This window comes from Neoarius graeffei, chromosome 7 (assembly GCF_027579695.1).
Source record: "Neoarius graeffei isolate fNeoGra1 chromosome 7, fNeoGra1.pri, whole genome shotgun sequence".
Classification (NCBI taxonomy): Eukaryota; Metazoa; Chordata; class Actinopteri; order Siluriformes; family Ariidae; genus Neoarius; species Neoarius graeffei.
Genome location: NC_083575.1, coordinates 94,737,796 through 94,756,920, shown reverse-complemented (window position 1 = coordinate 94,756,920; position 19,125 = coordinate 94,737,796). Strand labels below are relative to the sequence as shown.

General features: G+C 40.3%; 1 protein-coding gene across 1 annotated transcript in view; it reads right to left on the bottom strand.

Moving 5' to 3' along the window:
• The window catches only part of tenm3 (teneurin transmembrane protein 3), an 813,838-nt gene that overhangs the window by 602,644 nt on the left and 192,069 nt on the right, over positions 1–19,125 (bottom strand). The window lies entirely within an intron of this gene.

Sequence of the window (19,125 nt, the reverse complement as noted above, 5' to 3'; positions counted from 1 at the left end):
TTTATCCAACCAACAATCCAAGCAAACAAGCTAGCAACCAACCAACCAACCAACTGACCATTCAACCAACCAACCAACAATCCAAGCAAGCAGCCAATCAACCAAAACAACCAACAATCCTTCCTTCCTTCCATCCATCCATCCATCCATCCAACCAACCAACCAAAATTCCAAGCAAGCAACAAACCAACCATCTAAACAACCAACCAACCAACCAATCAATCAAACAAACAAACAAACAAACAAACAAACAAACAAACAAACAAACAAACAAACAACTAAATATCCAGCCTTCTTTCCATCCATTCATCCATCCATCCAGCCATCCATCCATCCATCCATCCAAAAATCCAAGCAAGCAAGCAAGCAAGCAACCATCTAAACAACCATACAACCAACCAACCAACCAACCAACCAACCAACCAAACAAACAAACAAACAAACAAACAAACAAACATCCAACCACCAAATCAACCAACCAACCATCTATACAACCAACCAACCAACCAACCAACCAACCAACCAAACAAACAAACAAACAAACAAACAAACAAGAAAACAACTAAATATCCAGCCTTCTTTCCATCCATCCATTCATCCATCCATCCATCCATCCAAAAATCCAAGCAAGCAAGCAAGCAACCATCCAACCAACCAACCAACCAACCAACCAACCAACCAACCAACCAACCAACCAAAACATCCAACCACCAAATCAACCAACCAACCATCTATACAACCAACCAACCAACCAACCAACCAACCAACCAACCAACCAAACAAACAAACAAACAAACAAACAAACAAACAAACAAACAAACAAACATCCAACTAACCAAGCAACCAAGAATCCAAGCAAGCAAGAAACCATCCAATCAACCAAACAATCAACCAGCCATTAAAAATTAGTGAAATTAACAGGAGTCTATAGTGGGGGCAATTATTTTTAGTAAGTTCTTCACTAGCCCATGCTGTGTTGATTGTCTAGGCCTGTAATTTGTACAAAACTGAAAAGAAGCTGTGAGCAGTGAGTTTATAAATTTTAAATGGAATGGAAGTGATAGGTTAACTTAGTGTTCTATTGTAGCTTATATGCTAATGATAGCTATGGGATAACTTCATAATGACTTTGACTCGTTATGACACAATAATCTGAGTTCAACGTCCTGAACCATTGTTCTTTACAAACTAGCATTCAGAAATTGTGAACTAAACCTGTAATAAAATAATTATAACAAAACAATATGAATACCCCCCCCACACAGTTTTTTTTTTTAAGTCTAATATCTATCTCCTGTCTATTTCTATCTCTATCTGTTTAGTGCTCCAAACATCTGTATCATTCAGATTTAAACCCAAAGTGGGTGTGGCCTAAAACTGTACATGCGGTACACAGCAGCACACATCTGCATGTTCATAACTGTAATCATCTTCAGAATCCATAGCACAGGCTGCAACACAGGCAAGCAGTTTCAAAAACGGAAAATCCATTATCATAAAGGAAAAGCAGGAATGAATTCGGAAAAGCAGGAATGAATTCGGAAAAGCAGAAATACAGAAAAAATGGGAAACACGGTATGAGATGAAAAAAAGACAACAGAAGGATAGAAGTTAACATAAAGAATGAAAAATAAACAAATGAGGAAGAAACACAAAAGAAAGACAGTGAAAGATGGAAAACTGGGAAAATGGAAACATGGAAAATTCTGGAACACACAGATGAGACTTTGCAAAGAGACAGCGGGAATGTGTGACACGACTCAACCTCCAAAACATTTTTGCAAGCTCTCACTCATGCAGTTATTATTTTTGTTTGTTCCTATATGTGATATTTTTGAACTAATTTATTTAATTGATTTTATTTTCTGAAATATACAGAAACTATGTGATTAAAACCACCACCATCCTGACCAGGCAGTTACTAAGGACGAATGAATGAATGAATGAATGAATGAATGAATGCTGTAAATGCATCATGCATCACCTAATGTTCAGACTAATGCTCTTGGGTTTTCTCACAAACTTCATATCTGACAACGCGTTCATGAATGTAAAAACACATTTCTGAAAACAAAATCAAGAAACAGCAACAACAACAAACCCAAACCAAAAACCACAGAGCACCTCCATTTTGTATCTCACACATTATCTGATCATTCTGGACATTATTCCCGGATTGGATTACATCCCTAATCCGGAGTGTGTGTGTGTGATTACTGCAGACAGGAACTGCAGAACGTTTCCCAGCAATGGAAGAAATGGAAGTCTATGCCCCAGATGCTGAACAGATATTCTGTAAAATGCTTTTATAATTTTTTTTCATAAAAAAAGCTCTAAATCTGCACAGTTAATTCTTTCAGAGATGAGGGTTTTTTTCCCAGCAGGGAGGAATTTGTGGTTGTGGGGTTCCGATGGCATATGGATACGCACAAGTGGAAAATAACCGGAACTACTTTTTACTGTTCCACTCCAGAAAAATGAAAAAAACAAAAATGGAGAAGGGAAAGAAGTGAAGGAGACAAAGGAGGTGTGTGCGTGTGTGTGTGTGTGTGTGTGTGTGTGTGTGTGTGTGTGAGGTGATAGGTGATATCAGTAGGTCACTAGGTGAGTGAACAAACCCATCTGTTTTTCATTTGCCTTGGTTTTCCTGAGATTACAGCACTACATCTATCAGCCACTGTACACACACACACACACACACACACACACACACACACACACGGATTAGTCTGGACATGTACCCTCTCTCCGTGTCTCACACACAGATAAAAACAGAAATAATGAAGTGTGTGTGTGAGTGCAGGTATGGAAACTCATTGTGGGAACACAGGGATCTGAAACTTTATCAATAACACACACAGTGTTTAAAAACACCACGCTGAATGTAGTATTTATGAATATTTAAAGGTTATTCCGCAAAATCGAGTCGTACACGAGTTGATAGTCGACGAGGAGCGTCGCACTGAGCTGTCTACAAGCCATGTATGACGAGAGTAAATGGAATAACTGCTTTATTCTGTCCACATTCACTGGATTTTGAGAAACAGAGCATTTTTATTTTTTGCAAATTCAATAAATAAAAACTTCATACAAAGTATCCAACAAAACCATGTCTGCTTTGAATGTAAACAAACTGGCAAAATGACCGTAGCAATTTGTGAAAAATGCGATAATAATAATGCTTGAAAAAAAAGATATGCTCGCACCATCAAATACTTTTATTCCATATTTTTATTCCAGCATGAGGGGGGGACTTGCGAATAAAGATGTGAACTACTTTGGGGTTCCTGTCTTTCTTTCGCGACTCACCCCCCCAGACGTCTGGGTGACACGGGGGGACTGATCTCGAGATGGTGAGGGCCCGAGAGGTAGAAGAAAAAATCTTACAATATTTTTTTTTTGCTTTTTTTTGTATTTTTTGTGGTTTTGTTTTCGAGTAGAGTTTTTATTTCGTCCTCGGTTGGTTCGGCAACACGCTCCGCCATTTTGTTTTTCTCTACTCACGGTATATGAGCCGATATCCTAGTAGTAGAGTAGCCAATCAGAGCATGCGATCACTCATATCCAGTGAATGCGAATAGAATAATATATAAATATAAGAAACATATTCTGTATTTTATTCCTTTCTTCTTGCTATTATTCATATGGTCGTATTAGATGTATAACACGGGCGGCACGGTGGTGTAGTGGTTAGCGCTGTCGCCTCACAGGAAGAAGGTTCTGGGTTCGAGCCCAGCGGCCGGCGAGGGCCTTTCTGTGCGGAGTTTGCATGTTCTCCCCGTGGGTTTCCTCCGGGTGCTCCGGTTTCCCCCACAGTCCAAAGACATGCAGGTTAGGTTAACTGGTGACTCTAAATTGAGCGTAGGTGTGAATGTGAGTGTGAATGGTTGTCTGTGTCTATGTGTCAGCCCTGTGATGACCTGGCGACTTGTCCAGGGTGTACCCCGCCTTTCACCCGTAGTCAGCTGGGATAGGCTCCAGCTTGCCTGCGACCCTGTAGAACAGGATAAGCGGCTACAGATAATGAATGGATGTACAGCACGTGTCTCTGTTATTAATAACACCCTGTACTGGACTCAAATACAGTTCTGATCAATTCTAACTCAGTTATTTATTTATTTATTTACACCCAATATTAATAAAGATTTATCTCAATGTTTATTCTCAAGTGTTACATTAGGACAGTATTTCTATTTCATTTCTATGAAAAGATTTTAGAAGGGTATTAGGAATTGTAAACATCTTCATGTCCAGAAGAAAAAGTTGCTGCTGTTCTGGTTTGAAACAGAACACACAGATTCAGAGACACTTCTGTTTTTAGACTGAAAACTGATTCATCATCACAGCAGCTCAGAGTCTTCATCCAGTGAGGCATGAGACGCCGTACTCCTGATTTTTACTACCAGAGTTAACGCTTTGATTCAAGAAGTAGGCCGAGTTCATAAAACACACACACACACACAGTACAAAAGTCTTAGCGCCCCAATTTTTTTTTTTTCGCACAAAGTGTGTTCTAGATTTCTATTTTATGACTTCTACATTATCGAGTCAAAACATTATAAAAAACATTTTAGAGTCCAAACGTTCATTTTCCAGCACAAAATTAAACGTTACAGAAAAAAAAAAAGTTCATATCTGAGCAGCATATTCCATAAGATCGCACTTTTCAGATGAAAAAAGAAAACCTAATGAAGGCTGCTGGGTTTTGGTGCTAAATGAAGAAGTGAGTGTGACAGTCAAAGTGTCCAGAAGAACTGTGGCTGGTTCTGGAAGATGCTCAGGAAAACCTACAGATCATTTCCGCATAAACCTGACCTCACTGGACCTGAGACTACTATTTTATTTTTTTTAAACCAAAGGGTCGTCTCACACCAAATATCGACTTTGTTTAGTTTATTATGGCTCACTGCTTACTGTTTATAGTATTTTTTAAATTATGAAACATTTCATTTCATTATTTTTTGAGCCATTTTTGGTCAACAGCATTTCTTTGCACGTGCCTAAAACTTTTGCACAGTGCTGTGTATTTAAAAAAAAAAAGTTTGAGTGTGGAGTAAAGCCTCCATGAAAAAAGGAGACTTGTAGAAAAAAAAACAATAAAAAAAATCACCCTTCATTTCACAAAATAATAATAATAATAATAATAATAATAATAATAATAATAATAATTCTGCTGTCTAACGACACACACACACATCAATATAATCTTGAAACACAAAATAAGTTAATATATTACCACAATCTATCTATCTATCTATCTATCTATCTATCTATCTATCTATCTATCTATCTATCTATCTATCTATCTATCTGTGATATGAGGCTTCATTCGAGATTATAAAACAATGACCTTGTACAAGTGATCTTAACACACACACACACACACATTACTTCCCTTTCTGTGAATGAGACAGTGCTCCTCTGAAGCTGTTTTCATGGCTAATGAAAGTGAATATCACACTAATATTCCCCAGTACATGCAGCTGTTCACGCTCTGATTATCCGGTTGGTTTGTGTTCAACGCACAGAGCTGAGTGTAATCAGGTAAGAGTCTTTGTGTGTCACAAAGTGCCAGAGGAACCTCAGGTGAGACGCGTGTTCTGCTGTATACATGTCCAAAGAACACTCATAAAACCTGAATAATATTTGCCACATGTTTTAATTAGAAATGCTAAATCCAGAACAAGGACAAATTTGGAATATGCAAACGGAATACGCTGTTTACATGGCCTGCATCAAATTCCGAACCGTGTCATATTCGGAATAATATTGGAATATTAGTGTGCATGTACACACACTCTCTCTCTCTCTCTCTCTCTCTCTCTCCAGGAATAAAAAGGAAAAAAGCAAGTTTTGAAGAACTTTATATAATACGTGTGTGTGTGTGTGTGTGTGTGTGTGTGTGTGTGTGTGTGTGTGTGTGTGTGTCTTTATTAATGCATGCTATTTTTACTGCACGTCTCTGGGTTGGTGTTTCTGGTTTTTTTTCTTGATGTGCAAATTCATGCAAGAATGCACAAGACAAACAGCAACACGAGTGGAGAAAAGCAGAAGAGTTAAAGAAACATCTTCCCCAAAAACAAAATAAATTAAAGCCTGTAATTAGGCACAACGTCGCAATCTGTTCATCAGGAAAGTTCAGCAAATACGCATTATGTGTGTGTCAATCAACAGCTCTGACTCATAATGAGGGCCTCCATTACCCTCCACAATGTCTACGGTATCTCTCTCTCTCTCTCTCTCTCTCTCTCTCTCTCTCTCTATCTATCTATCTATCTATCTATCTATCTATCATGAGGATTATCAATGTATTTATTGACTCATTTTACTGACATTACGACACTGAAGATTATTAACTCATTTTAAAATTGTTATAGTGATTATTGTGTGACCCTTCACTTTTGATTTTTTTACCTAGCTGGTCACAAATACACAAATATGCACAAATATACAATCTCATTAGAAATAAAAATAGAGTTTAATTCAAAGTTCAATTCATGTGCAGCAACAGCACTGATCTGATCACCAGAACCCATAAACGATACGAGCTGTGGATCGGATATCCGAGAGAGAAAGACCGGATTTTACCTGATCTGATAACAAAGGGAAAAGACTGGGATTGGATTCGGAGAGGATTTCTTTCTTTCTTTTTTTTTTGGAAATGGAGACTTAAGAAGAATAAGAATAAAGACACTTAAGTGTATCTTTGTTAGTATTAATTTTATTATATTTATACTTCATTGCTTATTATTTGCAACGTAAGTGAAAGAGTGTAACCGAATAACAAACCAACATTTTTACAAGTTGTGTTTTAAATATGGGATTTTTTTAATTGTATTTTTTTAAAGTGAAATGATTCCAAGAAACAAACAAAAAACAACAAATGAACAAAGACCAAAGAAAGAGAGAATGAAAGAACAAATGAAAGACAGAAAGATGAATCAATGAACAACAAATGAACAAACAAACACATAAGAGAAAGAAATAAATGAACAAAGAAAAAAGAGAGGATGAAAGAAAGAAAGAAAGAAAGAAAGAAAGAAAGAAAGAAAGAAAGAAAGAAAGAAAGAAAGAAAGAAAGAAAGAAAGAAAGAAAGAGCGAGCATTGGTCAATGTTTTAATAAAGCTGTTTGTAAACATTTGCCCTCAAACCAAATTAAAAAAGAAAAAAAAGTAAAAAAAATTGACCATCCAACCAACAAAAAAGAATAAATGAACAAAGACCAAAGAAAACAGAAAGAAAGAACAAAACAAAGAATGAAAGAAAAAAACAGATGAAAGAAAGAGAAACTTAATGAACAAATGAAAGAAGCAAATAGAAAATAAACAAACATGATAAATAAATAAGTAAATAAATAAAAGAAAAAGACAGAATTAATGAATGAACAAAAAGAACAAACAAATAAAAGAAAGAAAGAAAGAAAGAAAGAAAGAAAGAAAGAAAGAAAGAAAGAAAGAAAGAAAGAAAGAAAGAAAGAAAGAAAGAATTAATCAGTGTTTTAGTGAAGGTGTTTGTAAATGTTTGCACCCAAACGAAACAAACAAAAACAAACTATTGGATTTCCAGAAGTTTCAGAAACTCGAATTTTCTCGGTACGAGAGTCCATACGTTAATGAACGCAAATCACCATTAAATTATCAGGCATCTGATTGGCTCTCTCTCTCTCTCTCTGTCAGTTAATTTGCATTTAGTAACGCCCACTAAAATCCATAAAAGGCGAGGCTTACTCAGCCGATATGACGTGTAAACATAAAAAAAAAGACCTGATTATAATCAGGTGTTATTTAACATCTGTATAACTCTGGAGCTGAAATACAGGAAGGTGAGCTGAGTTTAACCGTCAGCCAGAACGCACCAACGTTCCGTCTCCGATGGTGGAAAAGCAGGAAGTGTAATGGGAATTCTGACGCTGGGGAACATGACACACACTGCAGCCTGAGACGTAGCAGATCGCTGAGTTATCAGTCACTTATCGCTGTGCCTAAAAAACGCGTCCTCCTGATCCACAGCGCCGTCTGTCTGTAATCAAACCGTGGGTCTCGTTTCTCTTCATCTGCTCATTTACGTGCGTTTGATTTCTTTATGTTCTTTACACACTGAATCTGTCTTGAGTTAACGCTGAAGAACTCATCGCTATTTGAAGCCGATCAGTCGAATGTGACGTTAGTTAGTTATTCTTCTGGTGTGTAAATTTACACACACTCAGGAGCACAAGCTCTGACAAGATCGGAATGCTTTTTCTGAAGCTACAGGATTTTCACGAGAGCCGAATTTATCGTGTAAAATCTCGTACAAACAATTAATGAAGAAATCTGTTCGTGTACAGTTTGAAAAATGAGGTCCACTGTTGCTGTCAGGAGCTCTGTGCGTGTGTGTGCGCGCGCGCGCGTGTGTGTGTGTGTGTGTGTGTGTGTGTGTGTGTGTGTGTGTGTGTGTGTGTGAGAGAGAGAGAGAGAGAGAGAGACTGTTTTGCTGGTGTAGGAAATCTGGAATAATAAAAGTTTGGATAACATTTTTTTGTATTCACCTGGTTCTAATTTAAGTACATATGTAAACACACACACACACACACACACACACAGTATGAGGCCGTATAGGGTTTCTTATTCGACTCTCGTAGTTGGGAAAATACAGAAATTTAAATAAAATTAAAAAAAATATGTGTCAGCATTGTGTAATCCTTGCTTTATTATGTTCACGTTTCTCATTAACACACACACACACACACACACACACACACACACACACACACACACACACACACACACACTTAGATCTTGTCTGGAGGGCTTTGAGGAAGTGCAATGTTTCTCAACCAACAAAAATTTGAGTTACTTTTTGTGTGTGTGTGTGTGTGTGTGTGTGTGTGTGTGTGTGTGTGTGTGTGTGTGTGTGTGTGTGAGGTGATGCCATGTTCACGACCCTCGTAAGTGAACAAGCTCCCCACAGAGCACACACGCAGAAAAAAAGGAAAGAATAAAAAATACAATTTTAATGTCATTTCATTAAATACAAATTAATTAAAATTAAATATATATGTTTACAAATTTGCAAAATAAAATAATAATTTTTAAAAAGGATATTAACATAATAATTTAAAAATAAATTAATTGTAAAATAAACTATTTATTTATTTATTTATTTATTTATTTTCATTATTTATTTCCTGAACACATTAAAAGAGCTGAATTTGGGATTGGAATATCCTTTACACACACACACTCTTATCTCTGTGCTTCCCCTCCTGTCAGGAGTCATTCTGTAAGCACTGAAACATAACGGAGTGTGTTTACACGCCTGAAGGCAGGAAGGAAGGAGTTTGTTTTCTGAAAGAAGAGAAATAAAAGAAAAGGAGAAAAGAAAAGTGTGGTGAAGTTCAGCCATGGAGAGAAAAGCAGAACCGAAAAAAAACAATATCACAGGGCGACAAAGATGGAGCTGATAGAACCTCAGGAGGAGCTGATAACTCTGTGTGTGTGTGTGTGTGTGTGAGAGAGAGAGAGAGAGAGAGAGAAAAGTTTAGTTTAAACATTAAACTAAAAAGGGAATTTTATACACCATTTTGTCCCAGTGAACGATGCATGGACTATGTGCTGTCAATCATAATGAAGGAGGCGTGGTCTATGCGCTGCATTTAACACTGAAGGAGGTGTGGCCTTTGTGCTGTCAATCATATTGAAGGAGGTGTGGCCTGTGTGCTGCATTTAAAGGAGATAGGCAGAACCATGGCCTCACTTTTTGTTTATAAATGCCTTGAGACCTCAAGAATGGCACAGGAATAGTTTTAACCGCTAACAATAAATTTAATATAGTAATTTTTACAATTAAAATGATTTATATAGGTAGCGGTCTGAGTGAATGACCTTGACATCTGTGACATCACAGCAGGAAGTCTATCGGTCTCATCACCATTTCCGCTATACTAAAACACAGAGCTGACTGCAACGCCGATCCTCCATTTTGAGCTAATTTATCACCATACCACGTAGATGTGTTGCTGCTGGGTGGAGCAACACGACAGAAGGTGGATTTATGTTGCATTCATAGCCCAAGAATGTTCAAACTGCAAAGATTTGGACGCATTTTGCAAGAAATTCACGAGCACATTTTACTGAAGACTCGTACGAAATCTCTGATCTGTTGAGAGCGTTGGCTATAAGCCCGTATTGAAAGAGGGTGCAGTACCAACAATGAAAGGAAAAGAAAACTAAAAGAAAAGGAAAGTAAGTTCAGTTGCACCAGTTCTCCCGGGGCGTGAGCCGAGCAGTAATGGCGGAGTACTCAGTATGGAGAAAATGGAGAATGAGTGGACCAGTCGTCAGATTTCTCTGCTGGATATGATTTGTTTTTCCCGCTGGATATGCTTGCCTAAGCAGCAATATCGTGCCCTTACGTGGAAGAAGCGAATGAACGAAGAACTGAATGAAGAATTGAAAGTCAGATTGCTTCAAAAAAATCAGCCACAAGCTCAGCCTTCAAGAAGCGAGAACACAGACGGGTAAGATGCGACTCTCATTTGGTTACATAACAACAACAACAACAACACTCATTGTTTACCTGCATTTAGATTAATACATGTAACTTGTATTGTGTGTTTAAGTTAGCGGTATAAGATTATTTAATTTGCTTCAGAATGTGATTGTCTCACTTCATCTGATTATTTAATTAGCCTTTTATGTTTTATCAGTGAAAATGCATTTATGTACACGTATGTTGCATAAGTTATAACACCCATCCTCTTTTAATGAGAGTCACATGAGACTGTCAGTTCAATTCCATCCAATTATCTAGACGGATTTGATCTCTGGCTTTATTTCGTAAGGCGGGGACCTCCGTGGCCGACGTGTTACTATCGGATTCACTTTCCGATGGTTTGAACTGATACTGTTCTACGTGTATAGCAGTAGCATGTACACACACTCCAATTTCAGGACTATCACAGTCTGATGTATTGCTATCTGAGGAATCCGAAGAATCTCCAATAAATCCGAACGAAGAGGCCACTGCAACCACTCTCTGTCAAAGGCCTCGGCCTTAAAACCGGTTACCGCTGTGACATCACGCCCTCAGGGCTGGCTGGCTCAGCGGGGCAGTTTGAATGCCAACTTTGCGGTCGATTTTAACTCTCAAAAATATATTTTTATAAATTCCCATTTATGCAGCATGGGGCGGCACGGTGGTGTAGTGGTTAGCGCTGTCGCCTCACAGCAAGAAGGTCCAGGTTCGAGCCCCGTGGCCGGCGAGGGCCTTTCTGTGCGGAGTTTGCATGTTCTCCCCGTGTCCGCGTGGGTTTCCTCCGGGTGCTCCGGTTTCCCCCACAGTCCAAAGACATGCAGGTTAGGTTAACTGGTGACTCTAAATTGACTGTAGGTGTGAATGTGAGTGTGAATGGTTGTCTGTGTCTATGTGTCAGCCCTGTGATGACCTGGCGACTTGTCCAGGGTGTACCCCGCCTTTCACCCGTAGTCAGCTGGGATAGGCTCCAGCTTGCCTGCGACCCTGTAGAACAGGATAAAGCGGCTAGAGATAATGAGATGAGATGAGATTTTTGCAGCATACTAGAATCAAGGATGGAGATACTATCCACTCAGAAATGTATTTAAAAATAAAGGTTCTGCATATCTCCTTTAAGATTGAAATGGGTGTACCCTTTGTCCTGTCAATCATTGTGAAGGAGGTGTGGCCTGTGTGCTGCATTTAATATTGAAGGAGGTGTGGCCTATAGAGGATTTCGACGTGACGTCACAGGTCAAGTGACGCCCCGGTGTCCACCATTTTGAAGGTCAAGCTAGCTAATGTCAACAACATAGTAGCTGGTATGTTACTGTAGCAATGTTTACGTTCAGTCATTTGGATGACTGTTAAAACCTTTCAGTCTCAAGTTTTTCCTTTACTGGATTTACTAGTTTACTGAGCGAGCGCGCTCAGACAGGCTGGGAGCGAGTGCGCTAGCTCAGTAAACTAGTAAATCCAGTAAAGGAAAAACTTGAGACTGAAAGGTTTTAACAGTCATCCAAATGACTGAACGTAAACATTGCTACAGTAACATACCAGCTACTATGTTGTTGACATTAGCTAGTGCTAACAGCTAGCTGCTAGTGCACTGCTACAACTATACCGACCCTAATAATACAGTTCTTGGTCATTGCCTGGTAACAGCAAATTTATAACGGGCCATGTCTCAACAGACTAAGAAGTTATTTCAGTGACATTTAATAACATTTTGTTTATCCTGAGGACCGAAAGTAAATGAAAATGTGAACAAACCTTAGCTGTAATAAGATGGCGACCACCGGCTCCAGAGACGACCCGCTGATGTAGGCATGTTACCCAGCCTGGTTTTTAACAACATAGGTATACAGATCATGTGGGCCGAAGTCAGGTAAAGACGAGGGCTTCGTGTACTTCCGTACGTCAGTGAACAATCCTGGTGGAAGCAGGTAAACGTCGTTCTCTAAGCCTGCTAACCTCAATTTTTGCAAATACCTCTCCCTCTGCTCGCCCTGTAAATGCCCTACGTCGCTGGATAGTGAAGGTGTTTTCTGCATCTCGCTCCTTTTTCTTTTATGTTTTTTCCCTGGTATTTCCCACACGCCTGACTGCAGGTCAGGAAGATCACCCGCGCTGCAAAGCCAGAAAAAGATAGCCTGGTAACGTGTACGGATGACGTACACCAGCATCATTGATTTTCTGGTGATATCGCTTCTTACTCGCATCATCTAGGCCGGATAAAATACTCGACAATGAGACTTCGTCATGATCAACAGTGTATCGCTACCGGTAGTCGCCATATTTGTGACCGTCAAAATGGCGCCGTCTACTTGTTGACATGGCAACGGTCACGTGGGTCGAAAACCTCTATATGCTGTAAATCATAATGAAGGAGGCACGGCCGAAGTGCAATATTTACCATTGCTGGAGGTGTAGCCTTTGTGCTCTCAATCATAGTAAAGGAGGCGTGGTCTATGTGTTGTATTTAACAGTGAAGGAGCCATAGCCAATGTGCTGTATTTAACAGTGAAGGAGACGTGGCCTATGTGCTGTATTTAAAAGTGAAGGAGGCGTGGCCTATGTGTTGTATTTAACAGTGAAGGAGCCATAGCCAATGTGCTGTATTTTACAGTGAAGGAGGCGTGGCCTATGTGCTGTATATAACAGTGAAGGAGACGTGGCCTATGTGCTGTATTTAAAAGTGAAGGAGGCGTGGCCTATGTGCTGTATTTAACAGTGAAGGAGGCATGGCCTATGTGCTGTATTTTACAGTGAAGGAGGCATGGCCTTATATTTTACAGTAAAGGAGGCGTGGTCTATGTCTTATATTTTACAGTGAAGGAGGCATGACCTATGTCTTATAGTTTACAGCGAAGGAGGCATGGCCTATGTCTTATATTTTACAGAGAAGAAGGTGTGGTCTATGCATTATATTTTACAGTGAAGGAGGCGTGGTCTATGTGCTGTATTTGAAAGTGAAGGAGGCGTGGTCTCTGTGGTGTATTTGAAAGTGAAGGAGGCATGGTCTATGTGCTGTATTTAACAGTGAAGGAGGCGTGGCCTATGTGCTGTATTTAACAGTGAAGGAGGCGTGGCCTATGTGCTGTATTTAACAGTGAAGGGAGGCATGGTCCAATATTTAACAGTGAAGGAGGCGTGGTCTATGTGCTGTATTTTACAGCAAAGGAGGCGTGGCCTATGTGTTGTATTTAACAGTGAAGGAGGCATGGTCCAATATTTAACAGTGAAGGAGGAGGCGTGGTCTATGTGCTGTATTTTACAGTGAAGGAGGCGTGGCCTATATTTAACAGTGAAGGAGGCATGGCCGATGTGCTGTATTTTACAGTGAAGGAGGCGTGGTCTATGTGCTGTATTTTACAGTGAAGGAGGCATGGCCTATGTGCTGTATTTTACAGTGAAGGAGGCGTGGCCTATATTTAACAGTGAAGGAGGCGTGGCCTATGTGCTGTATTTTACAGTGAAGGAGGTGTGGCCTATATTTAACAGTGAAGGAGGCATGGCCTATGTGCTGTATTTTACAGTGAATGAGGCATGGTCTATGTGCTGTATTTAACAGTGAAGGAGGCGTGGCCTATATTTAACAGTGAAGGAGGCGTGGCCTATGTGCTGTATTTTACAGTGAAGGAGGCGTGGCCTATGTGCTGTATTTTACAGTGAAGGAGGCATGGCCTATGTGCTGTATTTTACAGTGAAGGAGGCGTGGCCTATGTGCTGTATTTAACAGTGAAGGAGGCATGGCCTATGTGCTGTATTTAACAGTGAAGGAGGCGTGGTCTATGTGCTGTATTTTACAGTGAAGGAGGCGTGGTCTATGTGCTGTATTTTACAGTGAAGGAGGCGTGGTCTATGTGCTGTATTTTACAGTGAAGGAGGCGTGGCCTATGTGCTGTATTTTACAGTGAAGGAGGCGTGGTCTATGTGCTGTATTTTACAGTGAAGGAGGCGTGGTCTATGTGCTGTATTTTACAGTGAAGGAGGCGTGGCCTATGTGCTGTATTTAACAGTGAAGGAGGCGTGGCCTATGTGCTGTATTTTACAGTGAAGGAGGCATGGCCTATGTGCTGTATTTTACAGTGAAGGAGGCGTGGCCTATGTGCTGTATTTAACAGTGAAGGAGGCATGGCCTATGTGCTGTATTTAACAGTGAAGGAGGCGTGGTCTGTGTGCTGTATTTTACAGTGAAGGAGGCGTGGTCTATGTGCTGTATTTTACAGTGAAGGAGGCGTGGTCTATGTGCTGTATTTTACGGTGAAGAAGGCGTGGTCTCTGAACCCGTTTCCGAGTGAATGAAGCATCTCAATCTATAGCTCTGCCTTTTTCTTGAGTTTCTGTGTCATATAATAGAATAACACAGCTGTAAATAATGTCCTGATTTACTTTTGATGTAGAATTGTAAACTGTTGGCTATGATTACAGAAAGAGGCAGGGTGAGTTTCAGAGTGAGTTTCAGAGTGAGTTTCAGAGTGAGTGTATGCTGTTGGTTTTACCCTGAGGTTGCTCACCCTCTCACACCGGCTCTCATTTCCTGTACTACTGACACCTTTAAATCCACCCTAATGCCTCAAGATCTTTCTCAATGGCCAAGGAGCTTTCCTTAAGGCTGCACTGATTCAATACATGGCTATAACACAAATAATGTGTGTGTGTGTATGTGTGTGTGTGTGTGTGTGTGTGTGTCCGTCCAGCATCCGGGCCTGACTAAGCCGGTTAAGATATTTACGGGATTTATACTGCTGCTGACACATTTCTCTTAATCTCATTACGCCGCCGTTGCTGACCTCGACACACGGCGGCTCAAAGAGATGCGAACTGTGAACGCTGGGCTTTAGTGAGCAGAAAATCACTTACAGTTACAACAGAGAGAGAGAGAGAGAGAGAGAGAGAGAGGGGGGGGGGGGGGGGGGGGCATCAAATGTGTGTGCATGTAGGGATGGAAGACAGCAAGCCAAAGAGGGAGGTGGACAATAACAAAGAAAAAAGGACAGTGTGTGTATTTGGGGAAAGAAGAACACACACATGCGCGCACACACACACGGAACAGCTTTACCTCTGACACTGGAGACTCCTTCCATCAGCACTAAATTAATGTTTTTTTCCTTCAAGGGGGAAAAAAAAACACCACCACAAAAATTATTTTTAAAATCTGTTTACGTGGCATGTCCGGGGTTCAAGTCCCCGTGAATAAGTGGTTACTATAGAAACAATAACGTATCAGAATGAGTGTGAACTGTGATTTGCAGCTGCACCACCATCAGGTTCTACACACACTCTGCCACACAGATTTAACCCTTTGGTGACTGACCCCTTGAAAATGGTTCCTCCAGGAACGATGACATTTCAGTTGTCAAGACAACGGAAAAACTCATCTCATCTCATCTCATTATCTGTAGCCGCTTTATCCTTCTACAGGGTCGCAGGCGAGCTGGAGCCTATCCCAGCTGACTACGGGCGAAAGGCGGGGTACACCCTGGACAAGTCGCCAGGTCATCACAGGGCTGACACATAGACACAGACAACCATTCACACTCACATTCACACCTACGCTCAATTTAGAGTCACCAGTTAACCTAACCTGCATGTCTTTGGACTGTGGGGGAAACCGGAGCACCCGGAGGAAACCCACGCGGACACGGGGAGAACATGCAAACTCCACACAGAAAGGCCCTCGCTGGCCCCGGGGCTCGAACCCAGGACCTTCTTGCTGTGAGGCGACAGCGCTAACCACTACACCACTGTGCCGCCCACAACGGAAAAACTAAAATACAAAAACAGAAAGATACGTCACAATGCTCTTGTGCACAAAACAAAATGCTCTTGTATTTTAGTTTTTCCGTTGTCTTGACAACTGAAACGTCATCGTTCCTGGAGGAACCATTTTCAAGGGGTCAGTCACCAAAGGGTTAAACTTTCATCATTTCTGTCTATCTTTATCTGTATAATACATTACTTTTTCTTTACATGGCGTATAATTAACCTCCACGCGTTGAGAGTGATCTCCTGCGTCATCTCTCTCCTCATGGTGATCAGACCTCATGTCTCCCACGCAGGATGTAAATCAGCATGCACAGAGTGGGAAGGTGTCCTGATATCATCAGGACACGAGCCTGAGGATCTACAGTACTGAATGACTCCACGAGGTCATACATTCATCTGAACGCCACCTGTGGACTCACGGGGCAAGCGCCAAAACTTTTGAGCAACAAATGAAGTCCTCATTGTGCTCATAGTGGGACAGAAGTGTAAAGATCTAAGTGCAACTGAAACAAACAAACTGACCTTCAGTATCAGCAAGATGTACATGCTCACAAAACTTCTGTCAGAAAAGTGCCAAAAGTTTATGCCCCCCCCCCCAAAAAAAAAACAATAATATTCCCTTTAACTTTAGTGCTTAATGCTCAGGGTTTGTCTTTATGCTTTCATTTCCTATGAGCAGCTTTCGGATTCACTCGGTTGTTATACTTCACTCCTGTATCTCTCTCTCACACACACACACATCTACTGAAACCCTACCAGATGTCTTCCATTGCCATCTGGAAATCAAGAGGCTGACGTCAAAACCTATTTCTTGGTGATTTTTTTTTTTTTCTGGCTGATTCTGCTTCACATTTTTGTTTTAGATTGTTGTGTCAATTTAGGATTTATCCACATTTTATTTTTAAGTTCTTATCTACACGAGTCTTTCGATGTGGAACGATTAGCGATCGTATCAGAAATCCGAGACAGATTCAATCCATTGCAACGGCTGTCGAGTTTGACGACTTAAACATCGGCAGTAAATTGAGTCGTATCTCATAGCACGTGTTTCCTTTTAGCGTACTTTGCGTCCTACAGTATATGAACCCACTGTATGTGAAGCGATGTAAAGAAGCATATCCACGTGTAGTTTATATCAGTTTATGTCAATTTCATGATCAGCTTTCTCACAGCTAATAATGTGTGAAGTTTATTTACTTCCTGACCTCATTAATGAGGGGAAAAAAAACTGAATTAATGCTAATGCTAGCAACTAGCAGCGATATATGATTTCTATCCAGCTTCTGGTGTGGTGTCTTTAGTTATTTACAATGACAAAGTGTACATGACCTGGAGGCCACGCCCCTTCCTTCACTGTTAATCATATCACATCGTGTCGGCTTCAGTAATGGAGATGAACATCCCAAGTGTGTGTGTGTGTGTGTGTGTGTGTGTGTCCTCTTGGGAAGGTGAGTGTGTGTCCACTGTCTCTGGGAAAAAGTGGCTCAAGAGATGCAGTTTAAATTTTAATCAGAGACCAACAACAACAACAACAACAACAACAAATCTCAAGCTTAATCTCACTCTCTCTGTCTCTTAATAGAAGAGATGAGGAGAGAGAAGAAGAATAGACATTGAATGAAAGTGAAAATGGAGAAAGTAATGAGAGAGAGAGAGAGAGAGAGAGAGAGAGAGAGAGAGATTAGACATCAATCAACCAGAAAAGTGTGAGAGAAAGAGAAAAGAAGAGAAGGCACAGCAAAGTAGATGAAAAAATAGAGTGTAAAAATTAAAGACGAATAGAAGCAGGTGAGGAAGAAGGGTAGAAAATGTAATAGAGTTAGTGATAGAGAAAGAGAATAACATGACAGAGAGACAATAAAAAATCAAGAGAGAATAAAAAGAGAGAGACAAATAGAGAGATCGAGAGAGAGGCAGAGAGAACAGAAAAGAGGGAAAGAGAGATAGAAAAGAGAGATCAAGAGAGCTAGAGAGAGAAAAGAAAAGAGAAAAAGACAATGAAAAGAGAGACAGACAGAGAACAGAAAAGAGAGAGAGAATGAAGAGAGACAGAGAGAGAAACAGAAAAGAGAGAGAGAATAAAGAGAGATCAAGAGAGAGACAGAGAGAAAAGAAAGAAGAGAAAAAACAGTGAGAAACAATAGAGAGAGACAGATGGAGAGAGGGAGAGAGAGAATCACATTGTTCTCTTTTATTTACTTTTATTTTTAACTATTTTCTTCTTTTCGTCCCACCCCACTTCACCCCACTTTTATTTCTCTTCCACCTCATTCAGTCGTCTTTACTCTTCCGTTTCGGGATATATATTCCTTTTTTTCTTTTCTTCCTCCACTCATCCCTCCTTTGGTTCTCCTTCTCTCTTATTTTTACTCGTCCTCATGTCTCTTCTCGACTTTTTTCTCTCCTCTCGGTACACATTTTCTTCTCGGTGTGTGAACCACTCTGCGTATTCTTCAGTCCACAGATTGTGAGACGGTTTGTGCTGTAACGTTTCTGTAACATTTCTGTGACGTCATGACAACATGTCGTGTCAGAAGGGTTTGCTTTGAAATGTTCTGGCGTCACACACATCATTCTCGTTCAGAAGAAAACGATACACAAATGAGCTGAATGGATTTCCTTATGTTGTGGAAATGTTGTGGGAACGTTTGGAAATGTTACATAAAAACATACTGTTTCTAAATGTTCAGAAAATGTTCTGCTAAGCAATAAATAAATAAATTAATAAATAAAAGTGCTTTAAGCACATCGGAGAGCTCACACCAGTGTGCACGCACGCACACACACACACACTCTAAAGGAGACGAGTGTGTGATATAGAGTGTGTCCCTGTTGCTTTCACATATGCAACTCTACCC